The sequence below is a fragment of the Ranitomeya variabilis genome, chromosome 5 (assembly GCF_051348905.1).
Source record: "Ranitomeya variabilis isolate aRanVar5 chromosome 5, aRanVar5.hap1, whole genome shotgun sequence".
NCBI lineage: Eukaryota > Metazoa > Chordata > Amphibia > Anura > Dendrobatidae > Ranitomeya > Ranitomeya variabilis.
The window spans coordinates 302,878,124-302,892,577 of record NC_135236.1 but is presented as its reverse complement, the minus strand read 5'-3'; positions in this window follow the sequence as shown (position 1 = coordinate 302,892,577).

The following is a 14,454-nucleotide window of genomic DNA, read 5'->3' as shown; positions in this document are numbered from 1 at the left end:
CTAGAGCTCGCCTGCTTTCCATTGCACTGCTGCTGGGTAATTAGTGTGTCACTTTCAGGAGGAAATTAACAAGATCCTCCCCAAAATTCTGCTCCTTCTGCACATAGTCACAGCTCCCCGATCAGGGCATTATTTATCGCATCTGTACATAGCTTTAGATTTACCTCCTTAAGATTTAATAAGAGCAAGTCACTCCTTTGCCTGACAAATCGATTAAACACAGGCTAATAATAAGGTCTAATTATTAGGGAACACATAGGTCTATGCCGGCTGTCTGTGGCTGTTTAGAATAGACCATTAGATGTATACATTATGTGTGAATATATTATTATTATTATTATTATTATTATTATTATTATTATATTCACACATTTTATAACTCAGCATTGGACAGCGGTTGCTGACGTGTAAATGTACTCCAGGGGATAAAGTGTCCTTTATATTTGCCGAGCAGAGATTATGTCCTGAGTAATTGTATCTCTTGATGGGTTTTAGGGGAACGGTTCTGGAGACAGGAGAGGGAGACACTGCTCCTCCTTGCTGGTGCCTGCAACACTATCGTTACGTGAAAGGCACTTTTCTCTCAATAAACTTCAGATTCATCACTTTTTAGCCTTGGCCTGATAATCTAGATCTAGTTCCATTTACATTGAGGCTTGTCTTTCTAGTCGCTCCGGCCCAGACATGCAACTGTGGATGGAATATTGCTGCTTATCTGACAAAGACTTGTGTATTCCATGGAATGACTGACACCATTAGCTGGGCTGAGCTACCTCCTGTCTCCACACTCCTAGAAGTCTCTGCTGTGACCCAGGCAGTAACACCAGGGTGTACAACGTTTACAGTTCCATACTTCCATACTTACTATATACTCTATATACAGATGGATAGGGTTTACTATATATATATATATATATATATATATATATATATATATATATATATATATATATATATATATCCATCTATCTATCTATCTATCTATCTATCTATCTATCTATCTATCTATCTATCTATCTATCTATCTTTCTACATATATATACACACAACACATATGTATATCTTTTTCTGGTTACTTATCTACATCTGTATGTAGAAGAGTTGTGTATGTGTATATATATATATATATATATATATATATATATATATATAGCTGCTCACGTGTGCGGCTGCAGACTGTAATGATCAGTTGCTTTAGGAAGGCTCATGTCCTCTAGAATACAGCACATAACTGGGGCATATTGGCCCGCTTCCCACTCTCAGATGAGCAGTCAGTCCTGCAGCATTATCTCCGCACTTAAACTTGCTTTCTGCCTCCTGTGTGCCAAGAAACATTTGCATAATATTTGCAGCTGTAATTAGCAGATGAACATCTCCAAGTCCCCCTTTGTTTAGCAGCCATTTTGTATATCATTCATGTCACTTTTGATCTATAAAATGACACTCTCCTTATGTAGTTCTTTCATAATATCTTATCTCTGGTCAAGATAGAAAAAGGAGGGGGGGGGGGGGGTAGAGACCTCAATGCTTTTACAATAGCAGCACTACTGTGAGGAGGAGTGCGAGTGTTTCTAGCACACAAATCACACCACAGGCACATTAGACACTACTATTATTCACCGAATAGAATTCACATAGATAGATACATAGATAGATGGATAGATAGATACATAGATAGATAGATAGATAGATAGATAGATAGATAGATAGATATGGGATAGATAGATAGATAGATAGATAGATATGGGGAAGACAGAAATATTAAGATCCATATCTCTGTCTTACTACCCGTGTGTCTAAATTATATAATCAAACAATCAGAGACATAATCTGATGGATAATCCAACGAATACAAACTAGATATACTGATATGTAATTTTTATTATATTAAGATAGATAAATAAATAGAGATAAAAATATCAGTTAGGTTTATACACGATAAATAGATAAATAATAATTTATAATAATTCATATACAGATATATTCAAAAGATACATAGATAGATATTACTTTAATTGATAAACTCGGATAGACAAATGATAGCTAATATTTAAAATATAAATGCAGATAATAGATATATTGTAGAAAGACGAAAAGATAGATGTGAGATGATGTATAGATAGTTAGGTAAAGATAGATATGACACTGTTGATAGATATAAGATTGTTGATAGATAGATAGATAGATAGATAGATAGATAGATAGATAGATATGGCACTGTTGATAGATATGAGATTGTTGCTAGAGATAGATATATAGATAGATAGATAGATAGATCAAAAATTGGAAGCAGCACACCATAGTAGAGTCAATTCACGTGCAGTTTAACTGCCCATCTGGACGTTTCGGTCCCAAAGAAAAGGGGACCTTTTTCAAGATAGATAGATAGATAAATAGATAGATAGATATGAGATAGATAGATATGGGATAGATAGATAGATAGATAGATAGATAGATAGATAGATAGATATGGGATAGATAGATAGATAGATAGATAGATAGATAGATAGATATGAGAAAGATAGATAGATAGACAGACAGACAGATAGATAGATAGATAGATAGATAGATATGAGATAGATATGAGATAGATAGATAGATAGATAGATATGAGATAGATAGATATGAGATAGATAGATAGATATATAGATAGTTAGATAGATAGATAGATAGATAGATAGATAGATAGATAGATAGATAGATAGATAGATAGATATTGTTGATGGATTATATTGACAGTAGATAAATACTATTTTAACAGACTGAAAGGAGAAATACATAGAGAAATTCTGATATATGATAAAGAAATACATAAATTCCAAATTATGATAATAGTTCAATGTGGGTAATCTATACATTGATAAATTGAAATGAGTTGATAAATGATATATTTGTGATACCGTGATTCTACAGACACACACAAATATTTCCAGGTTTATGTAAATAAAGCACAATCATTCCATAGTAAAAAGATACAGTAATTACAATACACACACACACAATTCTATGACGGACTCATATATACACGTCCATTATACATACTTGCTATTTGTTAGTGGTCTCCTATAATGTAAGCAGAGCAGATCTTGCATAACAGGTATTTCTGAATGCTGCTTGTATTTTATTGTATATAGTCCTTACATTACGATACATCTGAGGGCACCTAAATATTCCACAGATGTCTTGTAGAGCAGACCCTCGGCACTTGTGAATGGCAGTTATTGACTGGAGAAATAGAAGGAATATATTAAGTTATTTGATAAAATATGTACATTTTGCTACACACATTGCCAACTAATGTGAGTTTCTAGCACTACATATGTATGTGGGGAGCTGGGGCAATGTGGGATCTGCCATATTTAGATGGGTATAATCCTACTTAATGAATGGTTGTAAAAAAAAACCCTGAAGTTACAATGTAACAAAAGAAAGATTGAATTTTGCAGCAATCTCTGGAACAAATAGCTAACATTTTAGAGTTTACACCCTGGCTGGAGACTTGCTGGCGCTCCAAGGACTCCTGAGCTGAGCTAAAATGTCCAAAAAGCCTTTGGAGAGAGCAAGTTTCCAGCTATCATGTTCTCCTGATCTCCTCCTTTCATAGGGCTTCAGTTTCAGGCTGGACTTGTCCTGTGTCTGCTCTACTGCTGCGAACTTCTAAATGAGTGTCAAAGAGGCAACTATCAAATAGCACCGGGGTCAAGGCAATTTGGTTAACTCTTCTACTGGAGCTGAAGGAGGGCTGAAGCAGGCAGAGGAAGAGGAGTTTCTTAGTGTTCTGTGCAGCAGAGGGGACCTGAGAAAACCCACCTCCAGTTAATATGGGAACAAGTTTGATGTTGATGCTAATGGGATGTAGCAAAGGAAAAAATGGTTTGAACTCTTAAATGTGGTCCTTATTAGGGAGAGACGATAGTGTTGACAGGAGCCATCTCTGATGTGAATGTTCAGGGCAGACGCTTGAACTCCTTAAGCTTTCTATGAAATGGGTAATAATATAACACCAGAGATGGCAGCTCACATAGGAGTGTTCTGGAATATTAGAGCGAAAAATGTTGAATGATAACTGCTTTATGTCTTGGATTATGCTACAATCATCAGTGGTCTGCTTCTGCATGTTGTGTATCACTGGTGGGGTCTGAATTAAGTAGTGAACCGGACTAAATAAGTAAGAAAATGTGATGGACAGCCTTTACTGCATATTGACTAACATTCCTTTGGTTGTATAATGGTGAGCATTGCAAACACCCAGTTATTAAAAACTAAGACACACCACTCTAGTCCATTAATTGTGTCTAGTATTTAAGCTCACCCCATTCACTTTAAATGGATGAGTTGATAAAGCCCATGGGCAAGAGTGGACAGCACTTTATGGAAATGATGATGTATCAGATTGTGTCACATTTTATTGACCTTAACAAACCAGTCACACTGAGATCAACTGGTCAAATGGAAAAAAAATGGCTTATCTGTTGAATTTCATAACCCCTTGATGTAGATATAACCTCAATGCATTCATCAATTCTGTGTATAAAAGGAGTTAGAGAGGAAAACATGACCCCATTAATGATAAATGACTCTACTGCATCCCCTAAAGATCATTATATTAAATCTAGAGATGCATTGATAATGGTACACCTATCCTATATCCCGAATATCAGGCTGCCCCTGCCATTGGGACAGATGGGTGAAGCCTGGTGAGCCAGCTGCCATCTCAATTCCTAGGCATTAAGGTGACATTGGCATGATACAGAGAAGTGGCAGAAATAATTAGGTCACAGAGGGTGCTGCTCCTCTTCACCCACATCACGAGTGGCAATGGGCATCACATAGGTGACGCTGGCATGTTACACCATAAAGGGAGATAATAGAATGAGCAAATAGATAGATGCATGCACAGAAGTGGCAGTAATCAGTCCTATGTAAGCAGGGAACACGGACACCATTTCTTATATCACAGTGCATGGCGCAGACTGCAGAATGCTCCAGCTACACAGGACTCCTTCTAATTTGATCACTTTCTAGTAACGTTCCGCTAAACAAACTCCAGAGAAATTCTTCTAACCTGAAGAAGTGTAATTTCGGGGCTGATTGTGATTGACATGCTGTCCCTGGGATCATGTTTTAATCCCTTCTTCACTCAAGCCTTTTCATAACTCATTTCTCTCTGCTAGATGGGGACTCCGATGGTTGCCATGGTGATGGCGATAGCACTAAGCCATTTCCCTCTCTGCAAGGAGACCATTATTCTGCATGCATAGGCCATTTCCAACAAAGGTCGGCACAAAGTCATCCACAACACAGCACGCCTTTCACTAACTTTCCCTCCTCTACAAGTCCAGCTTCCAGATTTGTCTTACTGGTCCTGTTTCCAGGTGTCAGAAGTGAGCGGCAGCATGTCACCGAGAGCCCAGCAGTCTCCAGGAGTCCTCTATAGGGCAGCTGCCTGCACTGTGCTAGTCACTGGCTGCATGTGTATACATATGTGAGACACACACAATGGGTACAGCTAGGTGTATATATCTGTGAGATAGACGATGGGTACAGCAAGGGGTATACATCTGTGAGATAGACAATGGGTACAGCTAGGGGTATACCTCTGTGAGATAGATGATGGGTACAGCTAGGTGTATACATCTGTGAGATAGACGATGGGTACAGCTAGGGGTATACATCTGTGAGATACACAATGGGTACAGCTAGGGGTATACATCTGTGAGATAGACAATGGGTACAGCTAGGGGTATACATCTGTGAGATAGACGATGGGTACAGCTAGGTGTATACATCTGTAAGAAACACAATGGGTACAGCTAGGTGTATACATCTGTGAGATAGACGATGGGTACAGCTAGGGGTGTACATCTGTGAGATAGACGATGGGTACAGCTAGGTGTATACATCTGTAAGATAGACGATGGGTACAGCTAGGTGTATACCTCTGTGAGATAGACAATGGGTACAGCTAGGTGTATACATCTGTGAGATAGAGGATGGGTATAGCTAGGGGTATACATCTGTGAGATACACAATGGGTACAGCTAGGTGTATACCTCTGTGAGATAGACAATGGGTACAGCTAGGTGTATACATCTGTGAGATAGACAATGGGTACAGCTAGGGGTATACATCTGTGAGATACACAATGGGTACAGCTAGGTGTATACATCTGTGAGATAGACAATGGGTACAGCTAAGGGTATACATCTGTGAGATAGACGATGGGTACAGCTAGGTGTATACATCTGTGAGACAGACAATGGGCACAGCTAGGGGTATACATCTGTGAGATAGACGATGGGTACAGCTAGGGGTATACATCTGTGAGATAGACAATGGGCACAGCTAGGGGTATACATCTGTGAGATAGACGATGGGTACAGCTAGGTGTATACATCTGTGAGATAAACGATGGGTACAGCTAGGTGTATACATCTGTAAGATAGTTGATGGGTACAGCTATGTGTATACATCTGTGAGATACACAATGGGTACAGCTAGGGGTATACATCTGTGAGATACACAATGGTACAGCTAGGGGTATACATCTGTGAGATAGACGATGGGTACAGCTAGGTGTATAGATTTGTGAGATACACAATGGGTACAGCTAGGGGTATACATCTGTGAGATACACAATGGTACAGCTAGGGGTATACATCTGTGAGATAGACGATGGGTACAGCTAGGTGTATAGATTTGTGAGATACACAATGGGTACAGCTAGGGGTATACATCTGTGAGATAGACGATGGGTACAGCTAGGGGTGTACATCTGTGAGATAGACGATGGGTACAGCTAGGTGTATACATCTGTGAGATACACAATGGGTACAGCTAGGTGTATACATCTGTGAGATACACAATGGGTACAGCTAGGTGTATACATCTGTAAGATAGATGATGGGTACAGCTATGTGTATACATCTGTGAGATACATAATGGGTACAGCTAGGGGTATACATATGTGAGATACACAATGGTACAGCTAGGTGTATACATCTGTGAGATAGACGATGGGTACAGCTAGGTGTATACATCTGTGAGATAGACAATGGGTACAGCTAGGTGTATACATCTTTGAGATAGACGATGGGTACAGCTAGGTGTATACATCTGTGAGATAAACGATGGGTACAGCTAGGTGTATACATCTGTGAGATACACAATGGGTACAGCTAGGTGTATACATCTGTAAGATAGTTGATGGGTACAGCTAGGTGTATACATCTGTGACATACACAATGGGTACAGCTAGGTGTATACATCTGTAAGATAGTTGATGGGTACAGCTAGGTGTATACATCTGTGAGATAGACGATGGGTACAGCTAGGGGTATACATCTGTGAGATAGACGATGGGTACAGCTAGGTGTATACATCTGTGAGATAGACGATGGGTACAGCTAGGTGTATACATCTGTGAGATAGACAATGGGTACAGCTAGGTGTATACATCTGTGAGATACACAATGGGTACAGCTAGGTGTATACATCTGTGAGATAGACGATGGGTATAGCTAGAGGTATGCATCTGTGACATACACAATGGGTACAGCTAGGTGTATACATCTGTGAGATAGACGATGGGTACAGCTAGGTGTATACATCTGTGAGATAGACGATGGGTATAGCTAGGGGTATACATCTGTGAGATACTCAATGGGTACAGCTAGGTGTATACATCTGTGAGATAGACGATGGGTACAGCTAGGGGTATACATCTGCGAGACACACAATGGGTACAGCTAGGGGTGTCCATCTGTGAGATAGACGATGGGTACAGCTAGGGGTATACATCTGTGAGATAAACGATGGGTACAGCTAGGTGTATACATCTGTGAGATAGACGATGGGTACAGCTAGGTGTATACATCTGTGAGATAGACGATGGGTACAGCTAGGTGTATACATCTGTGAGATACACGATGGGTACAGCTAGGTGTATACATCTGTGAGATAGACGAAGGGTACAGCTAGGTGTATACCTCTGTGAGATAGACAATGGGTACAGCTAGGTGTATATATCTGTGAGATAGACAATGGGTACAGCTAGGTGTATACATCTGTGAGATAGACGATGGGTACAGCTAGGTGTATACATCTGTAAGATAGACGATGGGTACAGCTAGGGGTATAAATCTGTGAGATACACAATGGGTACAGCTAGGTGTATACATCTGTGAGATAGACGATAGGTACAGCTAGGTGTATACATCTGTGAGATAGACAATGGGTACAGCTAGGTGTATACATCTGTGAGATAGACGATGGGTATAGCTAGGGGTATGCATCTGTGACATACACAATGGGTACAGCTAGGTGTATACATCTGTGAGATAGACGATGGGTACAGCTAGGTGTATACATCTGTGAGATACACAATGGGTACAGCTAGGGGTATACATCTGTGAGATAGACGATGGGTACAGCTAGGGGTATACATCTGTGAGATAGACGATGGGTACACCTAGGTGTATACATCTGTGAGATACACAATGGGTACAGCTAGGTCTATACATCTGTGAGATAGACGATGGGTACAGCTAGGGGTATACATCTGTGAGATACACAATGGGTACAGCTAGGTGTATACATCTGTGAGATAGACTATGGGTACAGCTAGGGGTATACATCTGTGAGATAGACGATGGGTACAGCTAGGGGTAAACATCTGTGAGATAGACGATGGGTAAAGCTAGGTGTATACCTCTGTGAGATAGACAATGGGTACAGCTAGGTGTATACATCTGTGAGATAGACGATGGGTACAGCTAGGTGTATACATCTGTGAGATAGACGATGGGTACAGCTAGGTGTATACCTCTGTGAGATAGACAATGGGTACAGCTAGGTGTATACATCTGTGAGATAGACGATGGGTATAGCTAGGGGTATACATCTGTGAGATACACAATGGGTACAGCTAGGTGTATACATCTGTGAGATAGACGATGGGTACAGCTAGGTGTATATATCTGTGAGATAGACAATGGGTACAGCTAGGTGTATACATCTGTGAGATACACAATGGGTACAGCTACGTGTATACATCTGTGAGATAGATGATGGGTACAGCTAGGGGTATACATCTGTGAGATACACAATGGGTACAGCTAGGTGTATACATCTGTGAGATAGACGATGGGTATAGCTAGGGGTATACATCTGTGACATACACAATGGGTACAGCTAGGGGTATACATATGTGAGACACACAATGGGTACAGCTAGGGGTATACATCTGGGAGATACACAATGGGTACAGCTAGGGGTATACATCTGGGAGACACACAATGGGTACAGCTAGGTGTATACATCTGTGAGATACACAATGGGTACAGCTAGGTGTATACATCTGTAAGATAGACGATGGGTACAGCTAGGTGTATACATCTGTAAGATAGACGATGGGTACAGCTAGGTGTATACATCTGTGAGATAGACGATGGGTACAGCTAGGTGTATACATCTGTAAGATAGACGGTGGGTACAGCTAGGTGTATACATCTGTGAGATAGACGATGGGTACAGCTAGGTGTATACATCTGTGAGACACACAATGGGTACAGCTAGGTGTATACATCTGTGAGATACACAATGGGTACAGCTAGGTGTATACATCTGTAAGATAGTTGATGGGTACAGCTATGTGTATACATCTGTGAGATACACAATGGTACAGCTAGGTGTATACATCTGTGAGATAGACGATGGGTACAGCTAGGTGTATACATCTGTAAGATAGACGATGGGTACAGCTAGGTGTATACATCTGTGAAATAGATGATGGGTACAGCTAGGTGTTTACATCTGTGAGATAGACAATGGGTACAGCTAGGTGTATACCTCTGTGAGATAGACAATGGGTACAGCTAGGTGTATACATCTGTGAGATAGACGATGGGTACAGCTAGGGGTATACATCTGCGAGACACACAATGGGTACAGCTAGGGGTGTCCATCTGTGAGATAGACGATGGGTACAGCTAGATTTATACATCTGTGAGATAGACGATGGGTATAGCTAGGGGTATACATCTGTGAGATACACAATGGGTACAGCTAGGTGTATACATCTGTGAGATAGACGATGGGTACAGCTAGGTGTATACATCTGTGAGATAGACAATGGGTACAGCTAGGTGTATACATCTGTGAGATAGACGATGGGTATAGCTAGAGGTATGCATCTGTGACATACACAATGGGTACAGCTAGGTGTATACATCTGTGAGATAGACGATGGGTACAGCTAGGGGTATACATCTGTGAGATAGACGATGGGTACAGCTAGGTGTATACATCTGTGAGATAGACGATGGGTACAGCTAGGGGTATACATCTGTGAGATACTCAATGGGTACAGCTAGGTGTATACATCTGTGAGATAGACGATGGGTACAGCTAGGGGTATACATCTGCGAGACACACAATGGGTACAGCTAGGGGTGTCCATCTGTGAGATAGACGATGGGTACAGCTAGGTGTATACATCTGTGAGATAAACGATGGGTACAGCTAGGTGTATACATCTGTGAGATAGATGATGGGTACAGCTATGTGTATACATCTGTGAGATACACAATGGGTACAGCTAGGGGTATACATCTGTGAGATACACAATGGTACAGCTAGGTGTATACATCTGTGAGATAGACGATGGGTACAGCTAGGTGTATACATCTGTGAAATGGACAATGGGCACAGCTAGGGGTATACATCTGTGAGATAGACAATGGGTACAGCTAGGTGTATACATCTGTGAGATACACAATGGGTACAGCTAGGTGTATACATCTGTAAGATAGACGATGGGTACAGCTAGGTGTGTACATCTGTGAGATAGACGATGGGTACAGCTAGGTGTATACATCTGTGAGATAGACGAAGGGTACAGCTAGGTGTATACCTCTGTGAGATAGACAATGGGTACAGCTAGGTGTATATATCTGTGAGATAGACAATGGGTACAGCTAGGTGTATACATCTGTGAGATAGACGATGGGTACAGCTAGGTGTATACATCTGTAAGATAGACGATGGGTACAGCTAGGGGTATAAATCTGTGAGATACACAATGGGTACAGCTAGGTGTATACATCTGTGAGATAGACGATGGGTACAGCTAAGTGTATACATCTGTGAGATAGACAATGGGTACAGCTAGGTGTATACATCTGTGAGATAGACGATGGGTATAGCTAGGGGTATGCATCTGTGACATACACAATGGGTACAGCTAGGTGTATACATCTGTGAGATAGACGATGGGTACAGCTAGGTGTATACATCTGTGAGATACACAATGGGTACAGCTAGTGGTATACATCTGTGAGATAGACGATGGGTACAGCTAGGGGTATACATCTGTGAGATAGACGATGGGTACACCTAGGTGTATACATCTGTGAGATACACAATGGGTACAGCTAGGTCTATACATCTGTGAGATAGACGATGGGTACAGCTAGGGGTATACATCTGTGAGATACACAATGGGTACAGCTAGGTGTATACATCTGTGAGATAGACTATGGGTACAGCTAGGGGTATACATCTGTGAGATAGACGATGGGTACAGCTAGGGGTAAACATCTGTGAGATAGACGATGGGTAAAGCTAGGTGTATACCTCTGTGAGATAGACAATGGGTACAGCTAGGTGTATACATCTGTGAGATAGACGATGGGTACAGCTAGGTGTATACCTCTGTGAGATAGACAATGGGTACAGCTAGGTGTATACATCTGTGAGATAGACGATGGGTACAGCTAGGTGTATACCTCTGTGAGATAGACAATGGGTACAGCTAGGTGTATACATCTGTGAGATAGACGATGGGTATAGCTAGGGGTATACATCTGTGAGATACACAATGGGTACAGCTAGGTGTATACATCTGTGAGATAGACGATGGGTACAGCTAGGTGTATATATCTGTGAGATAGACAATGGGTACAGCTAGGTGTATACATCTGTGAGATACACAATGGGTACAGCTACGTGTATACATCTGTGAGATAGATGATGGGTACAGCTAGGGGTATACATCTGTGAGATACACAATGGGTACAGCTAGGTGTATACATCTGTGAGATAGACGATGGGTATAGCTAGGGGTATACATCTGTGACATACACAATGGGTACAGCTAGGTGTATACATCTGTGAGATAGACGATGGGTACAGCTAGGTGTATAGATCTGTGAGATACACAATGGGTACAGCTAGGGGTATACATCTGTGAGATAGACGATGGGTACAGCTAGGGGTATACATATGTGAGACACACAATGGGTACAGCTAGGGGTATACATCTGGGAGATACACAATGGGTACAGCTAGGGGTATACATCTGGGAGACACACAATGGGTACAGCTAGGTGTATACATCTGTGAGATACACAATGGGTACAGCTAGGTGTATACATCTGTAAGATAGACGATGGGTACAGCTAGGGGTATACATCTGTAAGATAGACGATGGGTACAGCTAGGTGTATACATCTGTGAGATAGACGATGGGTACAGCTAGGTGTATACATCTGTGAGATAGACGATGGGTACAGCTAGGTGTATACATCTGTGAGACAGACAATGGGTACAGCTAGGGGTATACATCTGTGAAATACAGAATGGGTACAGCTAGGTGTATACATCTGAGACAGAAAATGGGTACAGCTAGGTGTATACATCTGAGAGATAGACAATGGGTACAGCTAGGTGTATACATCTGTGAGATAGACGATGGGTACAGCTAGGGGTATACATCTGTGAGATACACAATGGGTACAGCTAGATGTATACATCTGTGAGATAGACGATGGGTACAGCTAGGGGTATACATCTGTGAGATAGACGATGGGTACAGCTGGGTGTATACATCTGTGAGACAGACAATGGGTACAGCTAGGGGTATATATCTGTGAGATAGACAATGGGTACAGCTTGGGGTATACATCTGTGAGATAGACGATGGGTACAGCTAGGGGTATACATCTGTGAGACAGACAATTGGTACAGCTAGGGGTATACATCTGTGAGACACACAATGGGTACAGCTAGGTGTATACATCTGTGAGACAGACAATGGGTACAGCTAGGGGTATACATCTGTGAGACACACAATGGGTACAGCTAGGTGTATACATCTGTGAGATAGATGATGGGTACAGCTAGGTGTATACATCTGTGAGATAGACGATGGGTACAGCTAGGGGTATACATCTGTGAGACACACAATGGGTACAGCTAGGTACCCATTGATACATCTGTGAGATAGATGATGGGTACAGCTAGGGGTGTACATCTGTGAGACACACAATGGGTACAGCTAGGTGTATACATCTGTGAGATAGAGGATGGGTACAGCTAGGTGTATACATCTGTGAGACAGACAATGGGTACAGCTAGGGGTATACATCTGTGAAATACAGAATGGGTACAGCTAGGTGTATACATCTGTGAGACAGAAAATGGGTACAGGTAGGGGTATACATCTGTGAGATAGACGATGGGTACAGCTAGGTGTATACATCTGTGAGATAGATGATGGGTACAGCTAGGGGTATACATCTGTGAGATAGACGATGGGTACAGCTAGGTGTATACATCTGTGAGATAGACGATGGGTACAGCTAGGGGTATACATCTGTGAGATAGACGATGGGTACAGCTAGGGGTATACATCTGTGAGACACACAATGGGTACAGCTAGGTACCCATTGATACATCTGTGAGATAGATGATGGGTACAGCTAGGTGTATATGGAGCGCCCCCACTGCCGCAGGGCCGAGGGGTACCCGGTACCGGGCCTCTCTGTCTCAGTTCTGGGGTTGTCACGGTGGCTAGACCCGGCCCGTGACCCTGCTAAGGGGCGTCCAATGAAGGTGGAGAGTGATGCTGTTGTGGTGTGGTGCCGGTCGCAGTAAATAACAAGGACACCAGGTTGCAGTCTCTTTACCTCTTTACTGAAGGCTCCAGGATCCTCAGTCCAGAATACGGTTAACCGGGCTGCGTGAGTCCGGCCGGTACGATGGCACCTCCAGAGTTCCCTTTGCAGGTGGAAATCTGTGCCCACCTTCTAGCGCTTGTGTGTTGTAGTCCTTCCCTGCTGTGCTTACGGGATAGTCCTCACAACTGTTGTGTCTGTTTCTGAAGTTCCCTCACAACTCGATTATGATGTTCTGTTTCGTCCCCCAGATGATATGGCTAGGACGCACCCGTATAACGGGTAGGCTCGGAGGTCTTCCGGGACCCTAGAGTCGCCCCTCTCCAGATGTTGCCCCCTGTGTCTGCTTAGGTGATTTTGGGTGAGACAGCCCGCCTAGAACTGACTGTCCGGCCGTAGGTTTGAAGTAAGGCCTGGAGCTCAATACTTCCTCGGCGTTCCGGCCACCGACTGTTTGCGCCTCAGAAGGATGTGGCCTCGATCTTACAGCACGACTCCT